Below are 9633 nucleotides of genomic sequence, written 5' to 3'. Positions count from 1 at the left end.
ACTAAGTGTGGCCGCGGTGCGTGGCTCTGACTACCCGGGCACAAGTAAAGGGGTCAAAAGGAGAGCCCCTACTTTTGTACACCGACAAGAATAGACCCGGGGCCATAGGTTTCACTAGTGGCTTCTCTCAAGATAGCATAAGTATTACGGTGGGAGAACAAAGTACAGCCGAGCAATTGATAGAAAAGCGAATAATTATGAGAATATCTATGCATGATCATGTATATAGGCATCACGTCCGTGACAAGTAGACCGAAATGATTCTGCATCTATTACTACTACTCCACACATCGACCGCTATCCAGCATGCATCTAGAGTATTAAGTTCGTAAGAACAGAGTAACGCCTTAAGCAAGATGACATGATGTAGAGGGATAAACTCATGCAATATGATGTAAACCCCATCTTGTTATCCTCGATGATAACAATACAATACGTGTCGTTTCCCCTTCTTTCACTGGGATCGAGCACCGCAAGATTGAACCCAAAGCTAAGCACTTCTCCCATTGCAAGAAAGATCAATCTAGCAGGCCAAACCAAACTGATAATTCGAAGAGACTTGCAAAGATAAACCAATCATACATAAAAGAATTCAGAGAAGATTCAAATATTGTTCATAGATAGACTTGATCATAAGCCCACAATTCATCGAACCTCGACAAACACACTACAAAAGAAGATTACATCGAATAGATCTCCAAGAGAATCAAGGAGAACCTTGTATTGAGATCCAAAGAGAGAGAAGAAGCCATCTACCTACTAGCTATGGACCCAAAGGTCTGAAGTAAACTACTCACACATCACCAGAGAGGCCATGGAATTGATGTAGAGGCCCTCCGCGATCAATGCCCCCTCTGGCAGAGCTCCGGAAAAGGCCCCAAGATGGGATCTCTTGGGTACATAAGGTTGCGGCGGTGGAAATAGGGTTTCGTGGTGATCCTGGATGTTTGCGGGTATATGGATAAATATAGGAGGAAGAAGTTGGTCGGTGGAGCAACGAGGGGCCCACGAGGGTGGAGGGCGCGCCCCCTGCCTCGTGGCCTCCTCGATTGCTTCTTGACGTCCACTCCAAGTCTCCTGGATCACGTTTGTTCCAAAAATAACGCTCCCGAAGGTTTCATTCCGTTTGGACTCCGTTTAATATTCCTTTTCGGTGAAACACTAAAACAGGCAAAAAAACAACAATTTGGGATGGGCCTCGGGTTAATAGGTTAGTCCCAAAAATAATATAAAAGTGTAAAAATAAGCCCATTAATATCCACAATAGATAATATAATAGCATGGAGCAATAAAAAATTATAGATACATTGGAGACGTATCAGTTTCTCCCCCTCTACTCTCTTGTGATGGATTGAGTTTTCCCTTTGAAGTTATCTTATCGGATTGTGTCTTTAAGGATTTGAGAACACTTGATGTATGTCTTGCATGTGCTTATCTGTGGTAACAATGGGATATCACTTGATCCACTTGATGTATGTTTTGGTGATCACCTTGCGATTTACGTGACCTCGTGAAATTATGCATAGGGGTTGGCACACATTTTCATCTTGACTCTCTGGTAGAATCTTTGGGGCACTCTTTAAAGTTCTTTGTGTTGGTTGAATAGATGAATCTGAGATTGTGTGATGCATATCGTATAATCATACCCACAGATACTTGAGGTGACATTGGAGTATCTAGGTGATATTAGGGTTTTTGGTTGATTTGTGTCTTAAGGTGTTATTCTAGTACGAACTCTTGAATAGATCGATCAGAAAGAATAACTTTGACGTGGTTTCGTACCCTACCATAATCTCTTCGTTTGTTCTCCGCTATTAGTGACTTTGGAGTGACTCTTTGTTGCATGTTGAGGGATAGTTATATGATCCAATTATGTTATTATTGTTGAGAGAACTTGCACTAGTGAAAGTATGAACCCTAGGCCTTGTTTCCTAGCATTGCAATACCGTTTACGCTCACTTTTATCATTAGTTACCTTGCTGTTTTTATATTTTCAGATTACAAAAACCATTATCTACTATCCATATTGCACTTGTATCACTATCTCTTCGCCGAACTAGTGCACCTATACAATTTACCATTGTATTGGGTGTGTTGGAGACACAAGAGACTCTTTGTTATTTGGTTGCAGGGTTGTTTGAGAGAGACCATCTTCATGCTATGCCTCCCACGGATTGATAAACCTTAGGTCATCCACTTGAGGGAAAATTGCTACTGTCCTACAAAACCTCTGCACTTGGAGGCCCAACAATGTCTACAATAAGAAGGTTGTGTAGTAGACATCATGGCTACGTGCGGTGGGTGGTCAGACTGGTCGAATGTGATGGGAGTCTTTGACCATTTTAGATATGCCATCGTTGCTGGAGCAACCATGTTTACTTCTCTGTTGATGACTTTCAGTCGACTTTTACTTTCAATGTCAGCAAAAATCACCAAAGTGGAATTGACATTGGGAAATCCTTCATCATCCTCTTCCTTGTCCTCATCCTTATCAGATTCCTTCTCTTTCTCACTAGGTTGTTTTTCTAGGAACTGCTATATAAGGACTCGACACTGTCGAGTGGTATGTTTGGGATAAATCAGATTACCCTCTTCGTCCTTCTTGATGTGAAGGTGGCATGGCAAATCCAACACGTCGTTCCCTGCTGAATCCTTCACCTTCTTGGGGATCCAGGGCCCTTTAGGCTTTCTCTTAAATTTTCCTTGGGTTGCGACTGCAATCTCTCTAGGACCCGCAGGCTCCGCTTTGCGCTTCTGCTTCCGATTGGAATTACCTCCTCCAGTATCCCGACCGACTGGTTTGCCTTTGCCGCTGCGGAGTCGGTCTTCTTCTTCTTCGCCGTTTGCGTACCGAGTGGCTATTTTCATAATTCGGGTCAAGGTCATGTGTCCTGTCCGACCGAATTTCAGGTTAATCTCTCTATATCGAATGCCCTCCTTGAAGGCGCAAACTGCTTGATGTTGAGACACATTCTCCACAGTGTGATGCAAAGTGGTCCACCTCTGGATGTAATCCCTTAAAGTTTCATTCGGTTTTTGCACACAATGCTGCAGGTCGTTTGCATGTGCCCTCGGACGTTCTGACAAACACTCGGGCTAACTCCTCCCAGCTGAATATACTGCCTGGAGTCAACTGATTCAACCAAGACCTAGCTGACCCTTCAAGCATCAGGGGAAGGTGCTTCATGGCCATTTCGTCGTTTCCACCGCCGATCCATACAGCCACTCGGTAATCTTCAAGCCAAGTGTTAGGCTTCGATCCACCAGTGAACTTACTAACTCCAGTCGCCAACCTGAAGTTGGGAGGGATCTCTGCAGCCCTGATGGCTCTGCTAAAACACTCGGGACAAGAAACATGCACTCTGCTTCCAGTCGGGCGATCTCTGTCCTGCCCTTCTCTGTGTGCTCGATTCCTGTCCACCAGACCTTGCACCAGAATTGACCTCGCATCAAACCCTAGCTCTCTTGGGTCGACTGGCATCCTCCGCTCTTCATTGTACGGGCGCCTATCATCATAATGTCGGGGCACATATGATCCGCCCCTCGGAGCGGGCGTAGGCACTCGACGACGGTCATCACAGTCGAGCCAATGATCATGCTTCTCGTGGTTCCGACCCAAGTACTGCCCTTGGCGATGCCCTCGTCCCTCACGCCGCGGAGGCCATCTTGGGCTGTGAGTCGACTGAACTATGTCAGCCACCACAGATCTGCTATGAATTTTGTTACACGACTGAGACACTGCAATGTTCTGCTCTCCGGCTGCCCGGAGCAGCGCTCTGATCTGCAACAAACCTTTACCAGCTTCCGACTGGGACGGCTGAATAGACTCTGCTATCTGGGCCGCAGCTGTAAGGTTCTAAATCGGAGTGCGGTATACCTGTCGTTCAGGCGGGAACAGCTGCCGCTGCCGTCAACTGGATTCGGGGATCTGCCGCCGAGCATGTTCGTCGAGTGCACGCTGAAGGTTCTCCAGTCGAGTGCGCTCAGCCAAAGTGGCCAAGCGCGCCACCTCCAAAGCCTGAGCCTCAGAGGTCTCTCCGACAACGGGCGTGTGGAGTGCCTCCACATTGCGGTGGTGAAGTTCCTTCATCTGCTAAGAAGAGAGGGTTTCGGGGTGGTACTCCTCGTGAACGTGTGACGGATCGCCGCCGCCATCGTCGCCGCCATTGCGACGCATGCCAGGCGGGCTGCATGGCGTGTCAACCATCAGGACCTCCGCCACGGGGTCGCTGCTGTCACACTCGGATAGGGTCTCGACGGAGCCAGTTGATAGATCGAACAGGCCATAGAGAGATTCGTCGGGCTCGATTGCCGCGACTTGAGGTGTGGACGACTAACGTGCCACCGCATGCTTCACCCACCGCTGAAGCTGCGACCGACTGGACCGCTTGCGATGGTGAATAGCGGGGAGCGAAAACACCACGGGAGCCGACCGATACTGGGTCGACGGCTGCCACGGAAGGCGCGCGTGAAAGTGCGTTGCCCCGCAGACGGGGAGTGTCTTGACGTCGAGGGAGCTTCCTGAAGCCAAGCGGACTCGTCGGCGATGAAAACTAGCGCATCGAGACGGATCTCGCGGCCCTCAGCCAAACCTCTGCCGGAAACCATGATGATATGACTCAAAAAATTGCAACCTCACCGGAAAGTCGCTAAGACACCTGCCCCACGGTGGGCGCCAACTATCGTGGTTCTAAGTCTGACAGTAGAATGGGGGTAAGGAATGAGGAGGAAAGATCCTAGCTACGGTGAAGTTGTGCACGCAGGATTTACGAGTTCAGGCCCTTCTCAGAAGAAATAACAGCTCTACGTCTCGGTGCCCGGAGGCTGGTCGATTGGATTATGCGTGAAGTTATAGGGGCTGCGAATCCTTGTGCCAGATGAGGGGGGTTGCTTATATAGAGAGCGCCAGAACCCCAGCCATCCCCCGTTACATAAGGTTCAATGTACATAAAGAGGGGACATTACTGGTAATGTTAGTATTAAAATTATATTAATGATCATTAAGACTACGGAGTGAACGCCTGACTGTTACCATCCAGAGTGACCTTAGATCTTCTGTACTCCGAGTGGTTTCTGATATGGTCGAATGATTATATCATGGTCCAATAGAATTGGGTTGTTCGAGTGGAACCCATGGTCGAGTGAGTTGCATCCTGAGGTGATATCAGTCGGTAGAATTTTGCAGTCCTTTGAATGTCTTTGACTGTAGGGCAGTGTCCTTGGGAAGGGTGCTTAGATCAGGTCTGTTGCCCTACCCTAGGTACATGTCATCGTCAGTGAAGACTTGCTTAACAAATAGATTAACAAATTGCAGTGTTGTGAACATGGTTTCGTACCTAATTAGTGCAGACTTTCTTAATCTGAGGCCATCATTTCTCCAGCAGCAATAATAGAAGGACTTGGATCTGCAAACATAAAATCGCATATCTAAAATCAAGACACTTGACATAGTCTAAGTCAATTGCTAAGTCAATTGCTCGTATGAAAATTTCAAAAAAAAGAACATATTATACCATTAACATGAAGACCACGTGGTAGTAGCCCCTTGCGTTTCCTCATTTTTTTGATAGCTCTATATAATCTTAATATCATCAACGCTGGCAAATACATCGCGCTCAATATAGCACACCAATGTAACTTTGGATAATACTCCCTCCGTCCCAAAATTCTTGTCTCAGATTTGTCTAGATACGGATGTATCTAACACTAAAATGTAACTAGATACATCCGTATTTGAAAAAATATAAGACAAGAATTTTGGGACGAAGGAAGTATAAATGAAATAGGGAAAACAAAATTAGAAGATAAGCTACATATTACCTGGGCAGTGTGCGTTGGCCTGGGTGCCTCTGGCCTACGCTGCAATTTAAAACTAGACTAGATGAAGAAGAATAAGAGGCGGGTAGTCAGGACGCCGGACCCGGCGGCCAGCGCGGCGGGGAATCGCGTGTTGACGATGCCAGCGGCGTGGGGCATGGGCGCTCCGTTCGAGCGAGGCGAGGCGAAGGTTTCTCTGTTGTGAGGAATTTTCTTACTTTCCTGACTTGATTAATGAACGACCGGGCTACAGATCGCAGATCAAAGCGTCAAGTGTTGTCTAGTGTGCGTTTGATTCTCTGTTCTCATCCATCAATTGAGTTGTGCTAACGGGTTGAAGGCTTGCATGTCTATGCGAAGAGTGGGGATGTGCTTCTTTGTATCATAAATTCTTAAAATTCTACTACTATGTGTCTAGGTACTAGTTCGGCCACTCCTGGGGCTTCCATGTCTGATTTTACAACGGCAGCTCTATCATGAACCCAAGGGCTAGTAAGATTGCACTGTTGGGGAACGTAGCAGAAATTCAAAATTTTCCTACGTATCACCAAGATCTATCTATGGAGAGACTATCAACGAGGGAAGGAGAGTGCATCTACATACCCTTGTAGATCGCTATGCGGAAGCGTTCAAGTGAACGGGGTTGATGAAGTCGTACTCGTCGTGATTCAAATCACCGATGATCAAGTGCCGAACGCACGGCACCTCTGCGTTCAACACACGTACAGCCCGGTGATGTCTCCCATGCCTTGATCCAGCAAGGAAAGAGGGAGAGGTTGATGGAGATCCAGCAGCACGACGGCGTGGTGGAAGTAGCGGGATTCCAACAGGGCTTCGCTAAGCGCTGCGGGAGGAAGAAGATGTGTCACGGGAGGGAGAGGGAGGCGCCAGGCCTTAGATTAGTTTGCTCCTCCTTTTTCCCCACTATATATAGGGCCAAGGGAGAGGGGGAGGCGCAGCCCTTGCCCCTTCCTCCAAGGAAGGGTGCGGCCAAGGGTGGGGAGGAGTCCATCCTCCCCAAGGCACCTCGGAGGTGCCTTCCCCTTGTAGGACTCTCCCCCTTTTTTTCTCTCTTGGCGCATGGGCCTTTTGGGGCTGGTGCCCTTGGCCCATATAGGCCAAGGCACACCCCCTACAGCCCATGTGGCCCCCCGGGGCAGGTGGCCCCACCCGGTGGGCCCCCGGGACCCTTCCGGTGGTCCCGGTACAATACCGATGACCCCAAAACTTGTCCCGATGGCCGAAATAGCACTTTCTATATATAATTCTTTACCTCCGGACCATTCCGGAACTCCTCGTGATGTCCGGGATCTCATCCGGGACTCCGAACAACTTTCGGGTTACCGCATACTAATATCTCTATAACCCTAGCGTCACCGAACCTTAAGTGTGTAGACACTACGGGTTCGGGAGACATGCAGACATGACCGAGACGTTCTCCGGTCAATAACCAACAGCGGGATCTGGATACCCATGATGGCTCCCACATGTTCCACGATGATCTCATCGGATGAACCACGATGTCAAGGACTTAATCAATCCCGTATACAATTCCCTTTGTCTAGCGGTATGTTACTTGCCCGAGATTCGATCGTCGGTATCCTTATACCTTGTTCAATCTCGTTACCGGCAAGTCTCTTTACTCGTTCCGTAACACATCATCCCGTGATCAACTCCTTGGTCACATTGCGCATATGATGATGTCCTACCGAGTGGGCCCAGAGATACCTCTCCGCTTACACGGAGTGACAAATCCCAGTCTCGATTTGTGCCAACCCAACAGACACTTTCGGAGATACCTGTAATGCACCTTTATAGTCACCCAGTTACGTTGTGACGTTTGATACACCCAAAGCACTCCTACGGTATCCGGGAGTTGCACAATCTCATGGTCTAAGGAAATGATACTTGACATTAGAAAAGCTTTAGCATACGAACTGTACGATCTTTGTGCTAGGCTTAGGATTGGGTCTTGTCCATCACATCATTCTCCTAATGATGTGATCCCGTTATCAACGACATCCAATGTCCATGGTTAGGAAACCGTAACCATCTATTGATCAACGAGCTAGTCAACTAGAGGCTTACTAGGGACATATTATGGTCTATGTATTCACACGTGTATTACGATTTCCGGATAATACAGTTATAGCATGAATAAAGACAATTATCATGAACAAGGAAATATAATAATAACTAATTTATTATTGCCTCTAGGGCATATTTCCAACAGTCTCCCACTTGCACTAGAGTCAATAATCTAGTTCACATCGCCATGTGATTAACACTCACAGGTCACATCGCCATGTGACTAACACCCAAGAGTTTACTAGAGTTAGTAGTCTAGTTCACATCACTATGTGATTAACACTCAATGAGTTTTAGGTTTGATCATGTTGCTTGTGAGAGAGGTTTTAGTCAACGGGTCCGAACCTTTCAGATCCGTGTGTGTTTTACAAATCTCTATGTCATCTCCTAGATGCAGCTACCATGCTCTATATTTGGAGCTATTCCAAATAACTGTTCTACTTGGAGCTATTCTAAATTGTTGCTCCATTATATGCATCCGGTATCTCTACTCAGAGCTATCCGGATAGGTGTTAAGCTTGCATCGACGTAACTCTTTACGACGAACTCTTTTACCACCTCCATAATCGAGAAAATTCCTTAGTCCACTAGTTACTAAGGATAACTTTGACCGCTGTCCCGTGATCCATTCTTGGATCACTCTTGTACCCCTTGACTGACTCATGGCAAGGCACACTTCAGGTGCGGTACATAGCATAGCATACTGTAGAGCCTATGTTTTAAGCATAGGGGACGACCTTCGTCCTTTCTCTCTATTCTGCCGCGGTCGAGCTTTAAGTCTTAACTTCATACCTTACAACTCAGGCAAGAACTCCTTCTTTGACTGATCCATCTTGAACACCTTCAAGATCACGTCAAGGCATGTGCTCATTTGAAAGTACTATTAAGCGTTTTGATCTATCCTTATAGATCTTGATGCTCAATGCTCAAATAGCTTAATCCAGGCTTTCCATTGAAAAACACTTTCCAAATAACCCTATATGCTTTCCAGAAATTCTATGTCATTTCTGATCAACAATATGTCAACAACATATACTAATCAGAAATTCTACAGTGCTCCCACTCACTTCTTTGAAAATACAAGTTTCTCATAAACTTTGTATACACCCAAAATCTTTGATCATCTCATCAAAGCATACATTCCAACTCCGAGATGCTTACTCCAGTCCTCAGAAGGATTGCTGGGGCTTTGCATACTTATTAGCAACTTTCAGGATTGACAAAACCTTTCGGTTGTATCACATACAACCTTTCCTCGAGAAAATCGTCGAGGAAACAGTGTTTTTGACAACCTATCTGCAAGATTTCATAAATAATGCAGTAATCGCTAATATAATTCCAACAGACTCTTAGCATCGCTACGAGTGAGAAAGTCTCATCGTAGTCAACTCTTTGAACTTGTCGGAAAACATCTTAACGACAAGTCGAGCTTTCTTAATGGTGACATTTACCATCATTGTCCGTCTTTCTTTTAAAATCCATCTGTACTCAACAGCCTTACGACCATCAAGTAGTTCTTCCAAAGTCTACACTTTGTTTTCATGTATGGATCCTCTCTCGGATTATATGGCCTCGAGCCATTTATCGGAATCCGGGCCCACCATCGCTTCTCCATAGCTCATAGGTTCATTGTTGTCTAGCAACATGACTTCCAAGACAGGATTACGTACCACTCTGAAGTAGTACGCATCCTTGTCATCCTATGAGGTTTGATAGTGACTTGATCTG

This window comes from Triticum urartu, chromosome 3A, assembly GCF_056163025.1.
Source record: "Triticum urartu cultivar PI428250 chromosome 3A, HENAU_Tu73, whole genome shotgun sequence".
NCBI classification, from domain to species: Eukaryota; Viridiplantae; Streptophyta; class Magnoliopsida; order Poales; family Poaceae; genus Triticum; species Triticum urartu.
The sequence above is the reverse complement of the archived record's forward strand: the minus strand, read 5'-3'. Positions refer to the sequence as shown.